The sequence below is a fragment of the Tiliqua scincoides genome, chromosome 4, assembly GCF_035046505.1.
Source record: "Tiliqua scincoides isolate rTilSci1 chromosome 4, rTilSci1.hap2, whole genome shotgun sequence".
NCBI lineage: Eukaryota > Metazoa > Chordata > Lepidosauria > Squamata > Scincidae > Tiliqua > Tiliqua scincoides.
The window spans coordinates 52,342,038-52,360,957 of record NC_089824.1 but is presented as its reverse complement, the minus strand read 5'-3'; the positions used below and the strand labels follow the sequence as shown (position 1 = coordinate 52,360,957).

The 18,920-nt window shown below is 45.1% G+C and overlaps 1 pseudogene; it reads right to left on the bottom strand.

Annotated features, from left to right (window-relative positions):
• Window positions 1-8,444: 8,444 nt before the first annotated feature.
• On the bottom strand, window positions 8,445-8,561 carry LOC136650717 (5S ribosomal RNA; annotated as a pseudogene).
• Between the last annotated feature and the right edge of the window lie 10,359 nt (window positions 8,562-18,920).

Below are 18,920 nucleotides of genomic sequence, written 5' to 3'. Positions count from 1 at the left end.
AAAAAGACATAGTGGAAATGGAAAAGGTGCAAAAGAGAGCGACTAAGATGATTACGTGGCTGGGGCACCTTCCTTACGAGGAAAGGCTACGGCATTTGGGCCTCTTCAGCCTAGAAAAGAGACGCCTGAGGGGGGACATGATTGAGACATACAAAATTATGCAGGGGATGGACAGAGTGGATAGGGAAATGCTCTTTACACTCTCACATAACACCAGAACCAGGGGACATCCACTAAAATTGAGTGTTTGAAGAGTTAGAACAGACAAGAGAAAATATTTCTTTACTCAGCGTGTGGTTGGTCTGTGGAACTCCTTGCCACAGGATGTGGTGATGGCAACTGGCCTGGACGCCTTTAAAAGGGGATTGGACAAGTTTCTGGAGGAAAAATCCATTACGGGGTACAAGCCATGATGTGTATGCACAACCTCCTGATTTTAGAAATGGGCTATGTCAGAATGCCAGATGCAAGGATGAGGTCTCTTGTTATCTGGTGTGCTCCCTGGGGCATTTGGTGGGCCGCTGTGAGATACAGGAAGCTGGACTAGATGGGCCTATGGCCTGATCCAGTGGGGCTGTTCTTATGTTTCATGGGGTGAGCACCATTTGAATTTTTCAAGACAGGCATAAAAGTGTCTTGGTCCAGTGCCATGGTTCACACTTTACTATTGCCCACACAAACATGCACAAGCAAGCAAGACTGGCATTCTTTGTGTAAAGAAAAAAAATGTATTGCGTGACATGACTGAACCTGTAGCTATTCTAGTCAAGTATTTCAAGCAATGTCATAAGAACTTCAACCTTCCTAGATATTCCAAGCCTGAGTGAATAACAGAGATCAGCAACCTGTTCTTTTCAGTGATTGTTTATGTGCACCCTACCTAACGGTGAAAAGCTTGTTGGGTCACTGACCTACTTTTCCAACTTCTGAGAACATAATAAAAGTTTTCAGTCTCTTGAAATTGAATTCTTAACTTCAGGAAAGTTTCAGAGTCTATACATACACATGTGTATGTGCACACAAAAGCATGTTACACAAAAGTATGTGTAAGTAAAAGCTTTGTGTCTCCAGAAAACTACATATGAACTCTATACAGTATAACCATATGGGGGAAAGACAGAAGAAAATAGTTGGTAAGCTATAAGACGATTCAATAGTTCAACAAAATAAATGGCATAGAATGAGGGAGTCGTTCTTTAACTATTGTTATTGGAAAAACAGCATTTTAAAGCATTTTTTTGCAAGTTTTGTGGAGCTAGAGAGCTTCAGTGAATAAAGTACAATAACTTTGTCAGCCAGTCCTTACTGTTATAGAATAAAATAGGGAGAACTAGACCACAGTAGTCAAACGAGGTGTTAACAATATGGGAAAAGAGACAGGCCAGATAAGCAAAGAAGACTTTAAAGACAAAAAATTTAGAACTTTATGGTGTGAGAAGCAAGGAACCAGAAGGTTGGTGGGTGCTTAGTGTGAATAAATGACATGGAATATTGTGTTGGAGAGAAAAATAGCATCAATAACTTTAAGAAAGATAGGAGTCACAGTAACCAGAGAAGAGGTGGAAATCAAGACTTTATGAAATGAAGGGCCCAATTCTATACCTTGTGACATTGTCCAGCATCTTCTGCTGGTGCTGACTACCGTAAAGCAGTCAGCATCCGTCGTAACAGGTGACAGAATGCTGTCAGGAACGCTGGTGGGAAGCCCGCACCTTCCTGCTTGTGTTGTCACTTCTCCTGCAGTTCGCCAGAGCAGGTAAGTCAGTGGGAGGGAGGGAGGGTGGAACATCTCCTAATCCTATACAACTTTCCAGCGCCAATGAGGCTGCAATGCAGCCCTGAGATAAGGGAACAAACATTCCCTTACATTGAGGAGGTCTCCAGAACTATCCCACCACCACCACCCACTGCAGCCTGTGCCCATTGACACAGCTGTATCAATGTGGGAAAATTGGATAGGATTGGGCCTCAAGGCATTAATGGCTGTGGACAAATCTGTTAGAGTTGGTGCAACTACGTCTGCTGTTCAGAGGGGGCAGGATGCTTTCTAAAAATGGGGTCAAACTATTGTACAGTGACCCTGACCTTTCTATCTGTTCTCTCTGTGATCCTTGTGTGGCCCTAAACCTTTATCCTTCCCTTCTCCTCTGAGCACCTCCTCTTTGTCCTCTGATCACCAACTTGTTAAGATGTGTACACCAGGGCTCTGCCATCTTGAGCACAAGGCATGCAGGGCAAGGCAGCTCTAGGGCCTGCTGTCTCCAAGTGTTAGCTGAACCTCTGATCCTAACCAGATGCTATAAAGATATACTGAAACTGTAAGTAAATAACTTCTCTGCAACTTTAACAAGCCATTGCCTCTTTGTCTTTTTATTGATTAGTAGTTAGCTGTGTGAGGGAGATTCCCTGGGGCTGAGGTATTCAATCTGTGTGTCCCGCCACCCTAGGGAGGTGTGGTTCACCGTTAGAAGCATCCTGAGGCATTTGGGGAGAGAGGTGGCTGCAGCTGATTCTGCAGAGCTCTGCTCTGCTCAGCTGCACCTGCTGCCTGCTTTTCTTTAGTTGTGAAAGAGGTGGGTGAGGCAGCATGAGGCTGGGAGGGCGTGTGAAACATGGTGGGGGGAGATGGGAGAAAAGGCTGGCTGGGCATTGGCAGAGGTGCTGCATCTCATCATGGAGCTCTCTCCATGTGCAACCTCACCCCAGGGACTACATTTCCCAGTGTGCCCCTTGCCCTGGGCATGCTGGGATTGGTCAAGGCTGGAGGAGAGGAGAAGAGTGTGGAGGTGCTGCATCTCATCAGCACAGTGTGCACTCCTGACAGGCTTCAAACTGGGAGGGAAGCCAGTCTGCTATTAGTGGGGGGTGTCCAAATGCCCCAGCCTGGATTCCTCCATCTTGCCTGGGGGGAACAGAGGTGGTATCTGCATGTTGGGTGTATGTGTGTGAGCAGCCCCCATCTACTTTGGGGTGAGTTATAATCTTGCTGTATGTAGCTGCAATCCTTTCCACACTTTCCTGGGAGTAAGCCCCATTGACTCAAATGGGGCTTTCTTCTGAGTAGACCTACATAGGCTTGGGGTCTGTCTCAGCTTAACCCAGGATCCTCACCTTTCTCTTTTTACTCCCCCTTCAAAAAAGAAAAAAAAAGCCACTCTTGATGGCTTTGTCTCCAAAAATTGATTAAAAATAAAAATCCCCATTCCTTTTTAGCCATTCACCTTTTTCTTCCTGCCTCCTTTGGTGGGGGGGGGGGTACTCTGTTGGCTGCTATTGTAAGGCAAAAGGCACAGTCCTAGCTAGGTCTACTCAGAAGTAAGTCCTATTGTGTTCAATGGGACTTACTCCCAGGAAAGTGAGCTTAGTATTCCAGCCAAACAGTCTCTGGGTCTCAGTTTGCATCAGTTTGCCATTAGCAGATACACACAAAACAAAGTCTTCCCCCACAGCAAATTCATCACTTCCCCCCTCCCTTTCCCAAACCCTCCAGGTATGCTGCTAACAAACTCGGGGCACAATCCTAACCAGGTCTACTCAGAAGTAAGTCCTATTTTGTTCAGTGGGGCCTACTCTCAGGTAAGTGTGGTTAGGATTGCAGCCTCAGAGTGCTGGCAGCTGTTTTTTTTTGTTTCTAGTGTATAATTATAACACCTTCATCCCCATTTTGGGGGTGACTGAGGTGAGGTGTTGTAATGGGGAACCGTGGCCAATGGCTACAAGGATCAGGGGAGGTGCGAGCCGGAAAAGTTCGAGAACCACTGCCCTGGGGTGATACCCCAAAGGGGGGTCTGCTGCTTAAGCTACTCTGCTTCCCCCCATCTCCAAAGAGGAAACTATTTTAATTTCCTCCAACAAAATTCTTTCTCCAAGAATGGGTGCAGCTGGTGCAGCTCAGTCTAAACCAAGCAAAAGCATTCCTTGCCACAAGAGCAGCCTAACAATCCAGGAGCAATACTGGCTTCTGGAGCACTCCCAGACTGCAAACCTTGTCCTTCAAAAGGTGTGCAACCCCATCCAAACATCTCCTACATATTATGATGATGTTGAAAAATATAACCACCAGATGTTTGTGCCTGGACTTGGCCTGTTCAATAGTGGATTCATCCCAAGGACCTAGGATATTCACAGATACTTTCGTACTATATGTACTACTTCAAGTTACAGCAACTTTCATTGCCTTATACCAAAGGTCTTCAAGATATGAGCTGGTACCCTGAAATGGATCAGGCCTTGATCACAGATAGGTTGCAGCAGTGCCGTTGCTGCCATTTTGTTTTGAAGTTTAGGGCTGCATAGTTTGAGCAGTAGCCAGGACTAGGGGGCCCAGATGAGGTCAATCCCATCTGAGATTTGGCTTTGGAGGGATTGTTTTAGTCAAGCCCCCAAATGTTTTGTAGGCTCTCTCACAGCCCACTCCTAAGCTCCCTGGTGCCACCAGGTGCAGTGGTGCCAAAATGGCTACCACGGCATCCAGCGGGGCCAGGGAGGCTGTTGGAGGTATCCTTGGGGGAAGAAGACTTTTGTTCTCTTCCTCCAAGGAAAGACCCAGACCCTGCAATGGAGCTACTTGAGTCTGTGCCAACTATTTTGTCGGCGCAGACTTGAGAAGTGTCATGTCAAGCTTTGCAGCCCAATGCACAGTTTAGAATCCGGTGGAGGAGACTTCCACCAGTCCCACCTCCCTCCCGGACTTGTCTCTTTCCCAGCCCCAGCCTGGAACACCTCCCCCCACCCTCGAAAAGCCACGCCCTTGCCTGTCAGTGCTACTTACTGGTGGTAGCTCCTTGTAGGCATCCTCCTGGTGCTGAGGTCCAGGACCAGTGATCCCTCATCCCCGGATGCTGCAAACATGCTTTATGGCACGTTTGCAACACCCAGAGCTAGCAGTATATGCATATCATCAGCACTGGAGAGGGTAGGAAAGCCCTCAGTCTCCCAGCTGTCCACCTGCTTCCACCTACCACCAAACTATCTCTACTCTGTCACTTCACTTATCTCACCCTCTTTCCCCCATTTTTCAAAATGAGCGTATGATGTTGTCATGTCACTCTCTGATCCTCCTCTTCCTTCAGTTGTCTTGGAAGGAACAAAGGAGCAGAACGTCACAGTAGTAGCACATACCGATTGACTGCCAACAGATGGGGAGGGGCTGTGTTTGCTTGCTTGCCCATCCCTCTTAGAGGCTGGATCCTGAAGGTGTGTCCCATCTTGACAATATGAAGACACTGTTTTACAGCCTATTGCAATCTTCTCACTGGAAGAAGCTCTCCCAGACATCTTCAGGCATGGCAAGAAGCCAACATGAAAATCAGTGGCATTGCCTTCCTGCCAACTTGGCAGCATGCTCAGAGACCTTGCTTATTCATACTTCCTCAGCACTTAACAAACCCTTTAATATTTTACAAGCAAAAATAAGGTTTCACTCGTAACACCTCAAGTCTTACAGCAAGGGTCACTGGCCAAGCCTGCACCTATTACAGATCTCTAAAACTTCTACCTTCTGTTATCTGAATTCATTTCTTCTGCAGCTGCCTATCTTCTGCTAACTTAAAAGCCAGAAGGATGTTCGTTCCTTTATGTTATTTATTTATTTTCCCATTTCTATCCTGCCTTTCAATCAAAGTCCCAAGGCAGCTTGCTAAAGATGTGCAAGCAATATATAATAATCCAAACAATGGGTTAACAAAATACATCTTAGCAGCTGCAGCCTGTGTAAAATGGTAGGCTGTGCATTGCATGGTACCTCACAATTCATAACCATGAATTTATACTAGAGACAACCCGTATTCATTCCGCATTCAGTCACTCCCTGAAGAATGGCAACTCTAGCAACTCACACACGCACACAAAATTGAACAAAACATCTTCAAAAGGCAAAAATTAGGCTCAAAATATAGACAGTGACTTACCAGGAACAGGAAACAGAAAAGGAGGACTATCCTTGATAAAAAGGAGTGCATGCATTTATGTTAAATTATAACCAGGGAAAGCCCATGAGCTACCAGCACCTGAGGTAGTATGATAAATGCCATTCCTCTACCTGGTGGCTGACCAGTAGCCTCTACCACTCCTTCCCTCTTTCACGCCTTAAAAAAAGGGGATAAAATGGAAGCGGAAGTGTAGAGGAAAGGAGAGTGGTGGGCTAGACCAGGGGTGCCCAAACTCTGGCCCAGGGGCCACTTGCGGCCCTTGAGGCCTCTCAATGCAGCCCTCAGGGAGCCTCCAGTCTCCAATGAGCCTCTGGCCCTCCAGAGATTTGTTGAAGCCTGCACTGGCCCAATGCAACTTCTCTCAGTGTGAGGGCAACTGTTTGACCTCTCGTGTGAGCTGTGGGATGAGAGCTCCCTCCACTGCTTGCTTTTTCACATCTGTGATGCAGCAGTGGCAGCAAAGGAAAGGCCAGCCTTGCTTTGTGCAAGGCCTTTTATAGGCATTGAGCTATTGCAAGACCTTCATTCATTCATATAAGAACATAAGAACATAACATAAGAACATAAGAACAGCCCCACTGGATCAGGCCATAGGCCCATCTAGTCCAGCTTCCTGTATCTCACAGCGGCCCACCAAATGCCCCAGGGAGCACACCAGATAACAAGAGACCTCATCCTGGTGCTCTCCCCTACATCTGGCATTCTGACTTAACCCATTCCTAAAATCAGGAGGTTGCGCATACACATCATGGCTTGTACCCCATAATGGATTTTTCCTCCAGAAACTCGTCCAATCCCCTTTTAAAGGCGTCTAGGCTAGACGCCAGCACCACATCCTGTGGCAAGGAGTTCCACAGACCGACCACTCGCTGAGTAAAGAAATATTTTCTTTTGTCTGTCCTAACCCGCCCAACACTCAATTTTAGTGGATGTCCCCTGGTTCTGGTATTATGTGAGAGTGTAAAGAGCATCTCCCTATCCACTCTGTCCATCCCCTGCATAATTTTGTATGTCTCAATCATGTCCCCCCTCAAGCGTCTCTTTTCTAGGCTGAAGAGGCCCAAATGCCGTAGCCTTTCCTCATAAGGAAGGTGCCCCAGCCCCGTAATCATCTTAGTCGCTCTCTTTTGCACCTTTTCCATTTCCACTATGTCTTTTTTGAGATGCGGCGACCAGAACTGGACACAATACTCCAGGTGTGGCCTTACCATAGATTTGTACAACGGCATTATAATACTAACCGTTTTGTTCTCAATACCCTTCCTAATGATCCCAAGCATAGAATTGGCCTTCTTCACTGCCGCCGCACATTGGGTCGACACTTTCATCGACCTGTCCACCACCACCCCAAGATCTCTCTCCTGATCTGTCACAGACAGCTCAGAACCCATCAGCCTATATCTAAAGTTTTGATTTTTTGCCCCAATGTGCATGACTTTACACTTACTGACATTGAAGCGCATCTGCCATTTTGCTGCCCATTCTGCCAGTCTGGAGAGATCCTTCTGGAGCTCCTCACAATCACTTCTGGTCTTTACCACTCGGAAAAGTTTGGTGTCGTCTGCAAACTTAGCCACTTCACTGCTCAACCCTGTCTCCAGGTCATTTATGAAGAGGTTGAAAAGCACCGGTCCCAGGACAGATCCTTGGGGGACACCGCTTTTCACCTCTCTCCATTGTGAAAATTGCCCATTGACACCCACTCTCTGCTTCCTGGCCTCCAACCAGTTCTCAATCCACGAGAGGACCTGTCCTCTAATTCCCTGGCTGTGGAGTTTTTTCAGTAGCCTTTGGTGAGGGACCGTGTCAAACGCCTTCTGAAAGTCCAGATACAGAATGTCCACGGGTTCTCCCGCATCCACATGCCTGTTGACCTTTTCAAAGAATTCTATAAGGTTCGTGAGGCAAGACTTACCCTTACAGAAGCCATGCTGACTCTCCCTCAGCAAGGCCTGTTCGTCTATGTGTTTTGAAGTTCATCTTTAATATAAGTTCATCTTTAATATATTCATTTATGTAAACTCATGTAAATTTATTCATAAATTTCTGACACAGTGTCAGAGAGCTGATGTGGCCCTCCTGCCAAAAACTTTGGACACCCCTGGGCTAGACTATGAGAGACACTCTAATCCAGTGACTTTCACCTTTTTCATCTCATGGGACACTGACAAGGCACTAAAATTGCAAGGCACACCATTGGTTTTTTGACCATTGACAAGGCACACTGCGCTGACAGCAGAGGCTTGCATCCCCCAATGACCCTACTAACAAATGATTCTCCCCCAAACTCCTGCGACACACCTGCAGACCGTCTGCTGCACACCAGTGTGCTGCGGCACAGTGGTTGAAAATGGCTGCTCTAATCCATCATGTTCCTTCAGTAGCATTCCCAGAGGGGGGCCCAGTGCTAAGTTTTGCAGGATGCCTGAAAGCACCATGCTCTTCCCCCTCACTGTCAGATCCATTCTAGATAGCAATGGTTGGCAACCTTCAGTCTTGAAAGACTATGGTATAAGCCTACAGCACCCGGTATTCCCAGGCGGTCTCCCATCCAACTACTAACCAGGCCTGACCCTGCTTAGCTTCTGAGATCAGACGAGATCGGGCATGTGCAGGGTAACAGCAGCAAGAGCAATGCAAATAGGTCTTGTCCGTGTTGCTCTTGAAGCCCAGAAGGAGAGGGGGAGGGGCAGCTTCCATGCTCATTGAGGTGCCCTGTGAAACTTAGCACTGTGCCCCCCTATGGGAATGCTACTATGTTCCTGTCCTCAGCACTTCCTTTTCTAATCCAGGGAGCAGGAGGAGGAGGATGAACGGTGGGGGCAGGTGGATGAAAGGAGTCCTCTGCCAGCCTGCTGCCTGAGCTGACTGCCTCAGTCAGTCTGATAGATGAGTCGGCCCTGATTACAGTCTGAATCTGTTTGATCCCAACCTGTACTTCTGCCAACAGGATAAACGTGACCAGCACCCGTCTGCCAAATTCCCATCTCAGCTTACTCAGGAGTCATTCCCAGTGACACCGCCTGTTAGTGAGTTGATAACAGTATAAATCCTGCTACTATTGGCATAATACGTAACAATTAAGATAAATTCAACCATGTCGGAGGCATGAAATCCTTTTCGTAAGGCTGTCCGCATACAGTACTCAGTATCTATTTCAATATTTTTCCCCAAATTGAAATGAATATTGTAGGCTTGTCCTCATTATTTATTTGGTGCAGATGGCATTTTATAGTAAATGATATTTTTGCCTGGGAAATGGTTTGGTATGACATAATGAACATGGTGCACTGTAGGAGCAACCCCATTTGGTGCTAGGCTTTACTAATTTCATTGAAGTGTCTTGAAATAATTGGCCTGAAAGGAAGGGAAATGATTGGAAGTATCTATGTTCTTAGGCCCATTACAACTACATACAGAAGTACTGCCCTGTCCTATGAGGCAGCACTGAGAAAGGGGTTGAGTACAAGTACAGTATCAAGCACATACTTGGATTAAAATTTAGTTTTATCTTTTTGAGAAATTCTTGTTCTCATTTCCTAGGCTATGTGTGGCACCAGCCTTACTCCCTTCTACAGAACATTTTCTCTTTATGGGTATATGCAGGTATGTGTTGTGTTGGCATCCTTCAGTCTCGGAAGACTATGCAGGTATACCCGTTCCATATATACCAATGTGCTCCTGTCAGAATGTCTTTGCAAACGATTGGGTGATGTAACTGCCTAAAAGACAAATTGAGCAAAAACCATGAACTGGGGAAAATAGGGGCAATGGGACAACTTGTTTTTTAAGTCTTTCTCAGATTCAGAGCATAATGAATACCCCCCAGCCTGAAAGTGGTACATCTCTTGCTTCCCCTCAACTTAGAGGCCAAACTACAGTGTACCTGGTATTGAAATTCCCCACATTTTTTTTCTATTTCAAAAACAAGCCGCATTGGCAGGGTGACCAGATGTCATCACCACAAAAGAGGGCCAGGCACCTCAAAATGTAGGACATCCAAGAAAAATGTAGGACATAAAATAAAAGCTGAAAGCTCTCATATATTGATTTCATGTGGTTAATTTAAGCACTATATTATTATTAAATTTAAACTATATAAACATATAATTGATTACATATAATTTATTACACAGCCTTTACAAGAAGGCTATGCACTGCCTTTAGGGGCCTACTCACAGGGAAAAGGAGGACATTTAAGTTCTTTTCAAGGACACAATGTTAAAAAGAGGACATGTCCTGGAAAAAGAGGACATCCGGTCACCCTGCACATTGGGAACAGGGAGATTTGGATCTGGGACATGGTATAAGCAGATGTGAGCGGTCTAGCCCTTTGCTAGTTCCTGCACATAGATCCAAACCACCCCACTCAGTGCTTCCAGTCACAAAATATCCATTTTATTCATATAGGGAGCAACAAGCTCTTTGTCATTCCTGAAAAATCAGATATTAGAATAAGGTAGTCATGTTGGTCCCACAGAAGGGGGCACAGAATCATTCACCAAAGAGTCTTTCTAATGCTGTTGGGAAATTTTTTAAGTCATATGAACCTTTTCTTTTTGCTTAGGTGTTTGGCACTAAGGGAAAACCCATATAATTGACATATCCCTGCCATGGTCTGCCTGCTTTTTCAAAATAAAGAAGCGTGAAGTTGCAGCAGATGCTGCGTTAATTAGATTACAGATAGTTAGGCCTTGCTGATAGGATCCAAGTTACAAAAAGCCTCTCCAGAGGCAAACCAATAAATGAGAAATATATGTTACCACTGGGAGCCTCACAACCAAGCGGGAGGCATGTTTGCATTTCCAATGCCATTTGAATTACACGGCAGCCACTGGAGGACAGGATTGCCACTGCTCCTTTTCATACAAATGCCTCTTAAACTTTTAGGATTTAATAGGATGGGGCATTTTGGTGTACATGAAGAATCAAGACAAATCATCTAAATATCACTGTGGGAGTGGAGTTTTCAACCCACATCTGCAGCGTTCAGCCATACATCATCCAATACAGTTCCCCTAAAAGATACCTTTCAGCCCAATCTTAATGAAATTTCCTCTTGTCAATGCAGCAGTGCCAGCATAAGGGGAAATTTTGCAAGCTGATGGTCTCCTCAAGGTAAGGGGACATTTGGCCTGTGGAAAGCCTCAGCTGCAGCAATGAATCTACTCGAACCTGCACCTGCTAAATTGCTGGTGCACATCAGAGTGAATCTGTGTCAGTGGATCTTGTCCAGGAAGGGAGTTAAAATATGGTGTGTGCCAGTGCTGCCAATCCCACCTCTTCCTGGGCCCAATCCAACCATCCCTGCCCCTCCCCACCCTCTTCCATATGTTACACCCCTTCCGCGCCCCTCCACTGCCTAGTGTATAGTTTGCCTGCTCCAATTATGTCAAGGCCTGCACTGGCCATGGTTATAGCACAGGCTTTCCCACCAGCGCTACTGTCTTCTGCGTTGCCACAACATGCTTTACGGCATGCTTGTGACAGCACGTGCAGATGGAGCAGCTGCTCCACCAGCATATGGTGAGTATAGGATTGCACTGTTGAAACATCTGTGCCAAATGGTGTCTGACTAACAAAGAGGAAAAAGATGCCATTTGTGTGTGTTTCTGTTCTGAGCAAGCGAGGGAATGTTGAACTAACCATGCACGTATGTAGATAGCTAAGCAAGAAGCAGACAAGATGGGGCGAGGAAAGCAATTCTAGCATTTCTTTTATCATTCACTTCCCTGCTGGCTACATTTTTCTGCTCTGTATCATACCTGTTCTAAGCATGTGATGATCAGTGCCCCACTATTTTGCTTTGAAAATCTAGTCACTCAACTTGCATTACGTTTTTGAAATCAAGATTTCTAAAGCTGCCCAGAGTATTATGTCGAGAATTTAGTCAAGGCATTTAAAATCCCTTCCAATTTCATTTTAAATCCTTCCGTACAATTGCACCTCACTTTTTTCAACCCAATTACTCTGGATTATTTTAAAACAATCAAATTTCCTGTGGACCAGATTCCTTTGATATTCTTAGATGCATTCCTTCCCCACCCTCCTACGGGCAAGCTTAGGAGTGCACACAGTTTTTATCACTTTGGAAAGTGTTTCAAGGACAGACACTGTGAAACTGTGAACACCCAAAAGGCTTCAATTTGTGTATCTAGGGCTTTGAAGTCCAGCTTCCAGGATACAAGCATTTTGCTCTAGGATGGGTATTTCATCACTGAAGCATCAATATAGAGGGAAATATGTCTTTCAGGAGTACTGCATAAGTATTCTGTTCCCATTATGCATAAATCAGTGGCTCTCCATGGAGCTATGAAAACCAGGGGAGCTGTGGAATCTCACAAAAAACCTGCTGCCCTATAGAATGTATAGGATTGCAACTGTAATGGGGAGCCATGGCCAGTGGCCTAGTAGGTCAAGGGAGCTGCCAGTAAAAAAAGTTTGAGAACCACTGGCATAAATGATATCTACCCACTGAAAAGCCAGCCAGCATCTGCTTTCAAGTGGCATGGCATCTGTACTGCCTATCTACCTTCCACATGTATGTATGTCTGTGTATCAGGGAGCACCAACTACAGGAGAAATCATGAACCTTAGCATTTTAAAGATACATAAAACTTTATCTTTACTACGTGATCCAAAGTACGTTGTCTTTCTCAGCTTCAGTTCCCATCAGTAATAGTAGAATAACAATGACATACCTCATAAGGTTGTAGAGACAAACAAGATCAAGGTTGAGAAGCATTCTGGATCTAGAAAGGGAACAGAAATGACAATGGCAATCATTTTCCTGGAGAGCTCTTACTTAGTCTGGACTGCTTCTCTCTTTCATCTTTCATTGTTCCGTCTGGCCTGTTAAATGGTATATCCACTGATGGCCTCAATCAATAACAAAAAATAACCCTGTGTTCACAATATACCACAGGCAGACACACTTTTGTTCTAAATTTGTTCTGTGAGAAATGCATTTTCAACTCCGCAACGGGTTAATGCTCTTTTGAATTTGAGCTTAGAATATTTGATATGCGGCAGGACAGAGTGAGTGCAATCCAGCCAAAAGTAAGCAGCTCTAAATGCAATTGATTTCTTTGTGAATTAAGTATAAGTGTGACCCCACATTCGCGGGGGTTCTGTTCCGGGGGGCCCTGTGGATACAGAAACTGTGGGTATGAGGGAACCCTATATAAAGCACTGTACAATGCGCCCCTTGCTTCCATCACCTTTATTTTTCTTTACTTTCTTTTATTTTCTTGCTTAACACAGGAACAGTGTTTTGTTTAACACAGGACCATGATATGCAGGCAGGGAGCCTGCATGCTAGAGTGATGAGACTAACTGAATGTTAACAGGAAGCAGGACAGTTCCTGCTTCCTGTTAACATTCTGGCTGTCCCTCTGCAAGCTGCCTGCCTGAATATCCTGTTCCTGTTCTTTGTTAAGCAAGAACATAAAAGAAAGTAAAGAAAAACATAGGTAGCAGTCCTATGGGGGGCAGTTAGAAGTTCAATTTCACCATTGAGTCACTTCACCACTGAGAAATGAAACTGCACATACCAGATACACGGATATGTGGGATGCCTGTATGTGCTTAACTTTGACAGGATCATACCCAACAACACTTTTCAGAAAGCATTCTGTGAGTCCAATCCTATCCACTGCCAGCCCACATCATGTAGTGCTTGTTACAAGAATGCATGCTGCATGTTGTAGGCTGGCAAGAGACAAGACAGCTCAGGAGAGGTAGGGGGCAGCCCACGCCTAACTCTCCATGTGGCAGTGCAGCAGCACTGGTGTGTCTTCTGCTGCATCCCACAGGGGTTTTTTTTTTGGTGTTGCAGGTCTCCTTAGGTAAGCTCCAGCAGCTGTTATGGGGCAACTCAGACCTGTGCCAGTGATTGAGCTGGCACAAGTCCATGTTGCACCATGAAGACAAATAAGACCTGGAAAGCGGCTTGGGATCTCATCCACCCCAGACCTGATCTGCCCTCCTCCCTGTCCCCATCACCACCCTGTTCCACCCTCCCCCAGCCCCATTCAAACTCTTTCCTACCTCCTTCCAACCCCCTGCATGGGCTTATTTGCTTTGGTTGGTGTCTCTGGGCCTGCCAGTACATGAAAGGCTGCTGTGGCCTCCCCACTGGCAAGCCTGCAGCATGTGTCAGTGGAGGCTTTTTCATGATAGCCATATAGCAGCCTATGCTGGCACAGTACTAGTTATGCCAGCAGGGAAGGGAGTTAGGATTGGACTGTAAAGGGCATTTTTACTTTTTTCTTCATAGGCTGCCTGGTGTTCAATAGTTTCCTCAGACCTATGCCAGCTGGCGTAAGTCTGAGGAGACTCTGGGACTAGGTCAAGGCATATTTCAATCCATAGTTTTTGATGGTAGGTAGTTGCAGTCATCTTTTGTTGAATTGCTGCTACCACCACCTAGAATGTTGATATATGAGTATCTTCATCAATATCTATATCATCTTTCTTCTGCTTTTATATTTCTTGCTAGAAAATAACTACAATAGTAAAGCAGAGCCAGATTCCTTTGTCTCTTGGTCAGAAATTTGCCTGAGTAAAATTTCAGAAAGAAAAGAACAGAAAGAAGGAGAGAAATTACAAGAGGATGTGCGAACAGCACACTTGGGATACACAGAAGCCTGATTTTATTTATCCAAGTAAAAGCTCCTTTGGCAAAAAGTATAGATTTGTTTCTCCATTTTCCAGTAACTAGAATCAACAACATGGTCTTCTAGGTCTACATTTGGAAAGGATCCAGGGAAGTTTAAGGAGAAAAGCTGTGCACATCAAAGCCTTGGCAAGGCACCCAACAAATGGAAGAGAAGCTTTGTGACGATGAAACTGGTCAGGGGAGATTAAGCACCAGAAAATTACAACCAAGACTTCATTAGTGCTTTGCAAGGTTCTGCTAGTGGAAAGAGAAGGGGCAAGTAGCTGGAGACAGTTCTCTAGACAGTTATTTTTACTGACACAACACTGTTCTTACATAAAACCTCAGAGAGGGATTCATTTTAATGCACATCAGAGCACTGAAGCACAGGAGATAGTCTTCAGCTCTAACTAGCAGCAGTTCACAAAACAATGACTTTTTTCTGCTTTCTTCACACTGAACTCCCAGTATTTCAAGTAACTTATAAAAAACTGATCATACCATATTTGGAGTGACATTTTGTCAAATGAACAATCAAATAGGGAACATCAACAGTTTACTGTCAACATGAGCAATGTCCGATACAGATCGTATTTCTGCTAAACTAACAAATGGAAAGGAATTAACTATCCCTTGTTTCTTACCAAGTAGATGGAATTTGTTAACTAAGATGTTGCAATTTGTAAATACTGTGCTAACATTTATGGGTTTGGATTTTCAAAAAGACAGCTTCAAATAGAAAGGAAAGAGGGAAACCAAGGCCTTTTGAGGTGCCACAATAGCCTTAGACGGCTATGACTCATCATGAGTCATTAGTTATGACTCATATGCAATAACAGACCTGCCCCCATTGCGCCCCGGGGCACAGGTCTGCGACATGCTGTGCTCCTTCCATCACACTACCAGCCCCCCCCCCCCGATACCTACCAAAGCTTATGGAGCCTCGTGCAACACCCAGCACAACTCGAAAAACCTTCTGAGGCTTCTCGTGTGGTTTTAAACAATACTTGCGGTTTTCTGATGAAACCATAAGTATTGCTTAAGATCATGTGAGCAGCTTCAGAAGGCTTTTTGCATGCTGCCGTGCGCCATGCGGGGCTTCACCTGCCTGCAGAACATCTGACAGGTGGGCGATGTGGCGGGCGGAGGAAGCAGTGACAGGGGTGTGGTGAGCATGGCGCCTGAGGCTTTTGTCCCCCTGCCACAAAACCCAGGTCTGCCACTGCTTACATGAACATGAGGGGCGGGAGAAAGAATGTGCTGGCAAGCATGTTCCCTGCATTGATGCAATCCTAAAGCCCCACTCCCCACACACATTCAGTGTTAGTCACCCTGGGATTTTGGGAGTTTGTTGGCTTGGAGAAGGGGGTTGCTGGTGCAATCTCCCATGATATGTTGTCCACATATTTTGCCTCCCCCCCCCACATTTATGACCACATAAATAACATCTGCATGAGGATCAAATGCAATTCTTTAGGCTACATCTATAAAGACATCCAGATGTGCCATATTTGCTCTCAAAGTCTTCAATTCCAAATGTATAAATGCAGATGGGGTATTGTTAAATACAGCAGGGATATTATTGATGAGCCTTTGGATACCTTTAATACTGCCCTTGCTTGCTTTGCTCTTTCTCCACACACCCCATTTCTATGGTTAGCACCATCTGTATGTTGCCTTGGGCGTGTTCCAGTCTGGGGCTAACACTGGAACTCCACACTGATGTGAATAAATGAGTTGTGCTCTTATGCCAGTCCTGAGACTCTTAAAAACATCCCATGAGCCATTGTGCTCTTGCAGTGGTTCACAGGATTAGGCTGAAAAACATATAGGAGACTGAAAGGAAATATCAGAAAAATGCAAGGTGATCAGTAATTAAGGTTAAAATAAGTTGCTAAAAATGAATGAAACATAAGTTACAGCGCAATCCTAACCCCTGGGTTAGGCCGGCACAAGTCACTTGTACTGACCTGGGGGTGCAGACCTGGGGATGAGTCAGGAGTCAGGGAGGCCAGTGCAAGGAGTTGTGCTGGCCTCCCTGCACAGATCCAGGCCTGGCAGGGTAAGTTTGCATCAGCTGAATTCAGCCAATGCAGGGGTCGGGGGGGCGTTCATGGGGAGGGCGGAGAGGAGGTGGGGAGGAAGTGTTTTGGGGTGGAAGGAGGGTAAGCAGTGGGCATTCCTAGGGCAGGCGGGTGGGGCTGTGCTGGATCCTGGGAGTTATGCTGGATCCTGACCCTATTCCCAAGCGACCTCTGGCTGTTCAATTCTACTCAGATTTGTGCCACCTCTGGAGGTGGTGCAGATCTGAGTAGACCCACTGGGGCCAGTGACACAGGCTAAGGGGAGAGTTTTCCACTTGCCTCGGGTTGCACCGATTCTGGACCCAAATGTGTGCTGGATGTAGCACAGGCCCACTGGCCTGCCTGCTCCAGTGCAGGTCAGGATTGTGCCCTTAAACATACTGTAAAGAGTATTGTGGATAATAGAAAATATTGTTTTTCCCCAAGAGCTAACCGGGTGGCAAGCAAGACATCCTTTGGATAATGGCCATAATATTGCATAGCAGAATGCTTGTGTCTGTGTTTTCTAGCTGGTATTCCAAGAAAATTCTCAGCTGGTGATAGTGTACTTTTACCTTTAGGAATGCTAAAGTTGGCCTTTGGGTGTCTCTAAGTTGTGTGCATTAGGTGAGACCTCTTGATGTTCCAAGGCAGCAAGGAGGACCCCTTTTACTTTCCATAGCTGCTGTTCATTTCTGCGGATTCTTACATCCAAATGAAGTATTTCTAATGATGCCTTTAATATGTATTTTTGCTTTTTATTCCAAGAGTCCATCTTCATTTTCTGGTTGCACCAGTTTTTTCTCAACATCTCTAGCGCATCCTATAGCTGAAAGTAGTTGTATCTTCCACAAGAATTGAGGAGTGAATGCTTTCTGCACTTAAGAATCAGAATGTAGTTATGGGGAGTCTTACCCGCATCAAGAGGAGGCTTCCATTCTAGTCCTCCAGCCCAGGCGAGCAGAAGCTTCCACTTTCTTTTGATGCAGGCAGAGAGTTCTACAATTGTGCTGTTCCTGCCTGAGGAACTGGGTTAGATGTTCATTTCGACAGGAGTGGGCAACTAGAAGGAAACAAGCCTGGGTTTGCATCCTAATGCACAGCCTATGATGTCGCTAGATTCTCCTCAGGACTCTAAATTTGAGAAAGGAGGGAATTACGTGCTGCAAAACTATCTTGAAATCATTGTTATCAAAATAAAATATTGCACTGTTAGCCTGCTGCATGAAAATGAGTTGCAGTCTTTAATCTGATACTGTGAAGCTGGCCAGTTACAGCTCACAGTTCCTCTGTCAGGAAAAGCACAGCTGAAAATTTGCAAATTGACATACTTTGACTTTTCACTTCCAATTATCTCCTTGGTAACATTTGTCGAATTCATCATGTATTCTAGCATCAGGGCAAGGCATAGAAATAGCCCCAGGTCTGGTTTTGTTTTGCATATTCAAGCAATAGAATGTTTCGCATGTCTTTAAAGAAACCACCATTGATGTCAATTTAACCTTCTGCCATTGTCAGCATCTACTGGACCCCATCGCCCCACAAACATTGACATGCAGCTTTTCAAGGGGAACTCTTCTCACCGACCATATATATTATCCAAACGAGGATGAGGTCAACTCTTCTGCATTCTCTCTATTATTCTACACAGGGCGATTTTGTGCAGTGGGAAATGCTGGAAAAATGTATTGAGTTTGGTAAACAACTGCTGGGGTCACAAGTCAAGCTGGCATTTATTTTGAAAGTAAATTACTATATCTTGTGTGAATTTCTACACTGTGCCAGATCAATGGTCCACCTAGTATTCTCTCTACTGGTTTGGAAAGTTCACAACCAGGCCATGTGATGTAAACTTAGGTAAAAGACTACAACGCTTGAAAACAGACAAATCATTGTGAGTGGCCACACAAAAGACTTGTCTTCTCCATGGAATCCTCTTAAAAACTATTTATTCTGATGCCCATGACAGTATCCTTCAAACAATAAATTTCATGGGGTAATTATGCACTGTGTGAGGAACAATTTCTTTCCTTTGTACTAAGCTACGTTTGCTATCTATTCATTTCAGAAGATAGTCCATGTTTTTACATTATGCAGAAGAATCTGTAGGGAGGAAGGTATTCATTCTGTCTAAAGATTTTAGAAATCTTTCATTTATCCCCTTATTTTAAGTATCAGAGAAGTATTGTGAGGTCAACATAATTATGTGTAAGGCTTTATGTATTGGTGTGTGTATGAAATACTAAACAGACCAGGGGAGCATGAGCC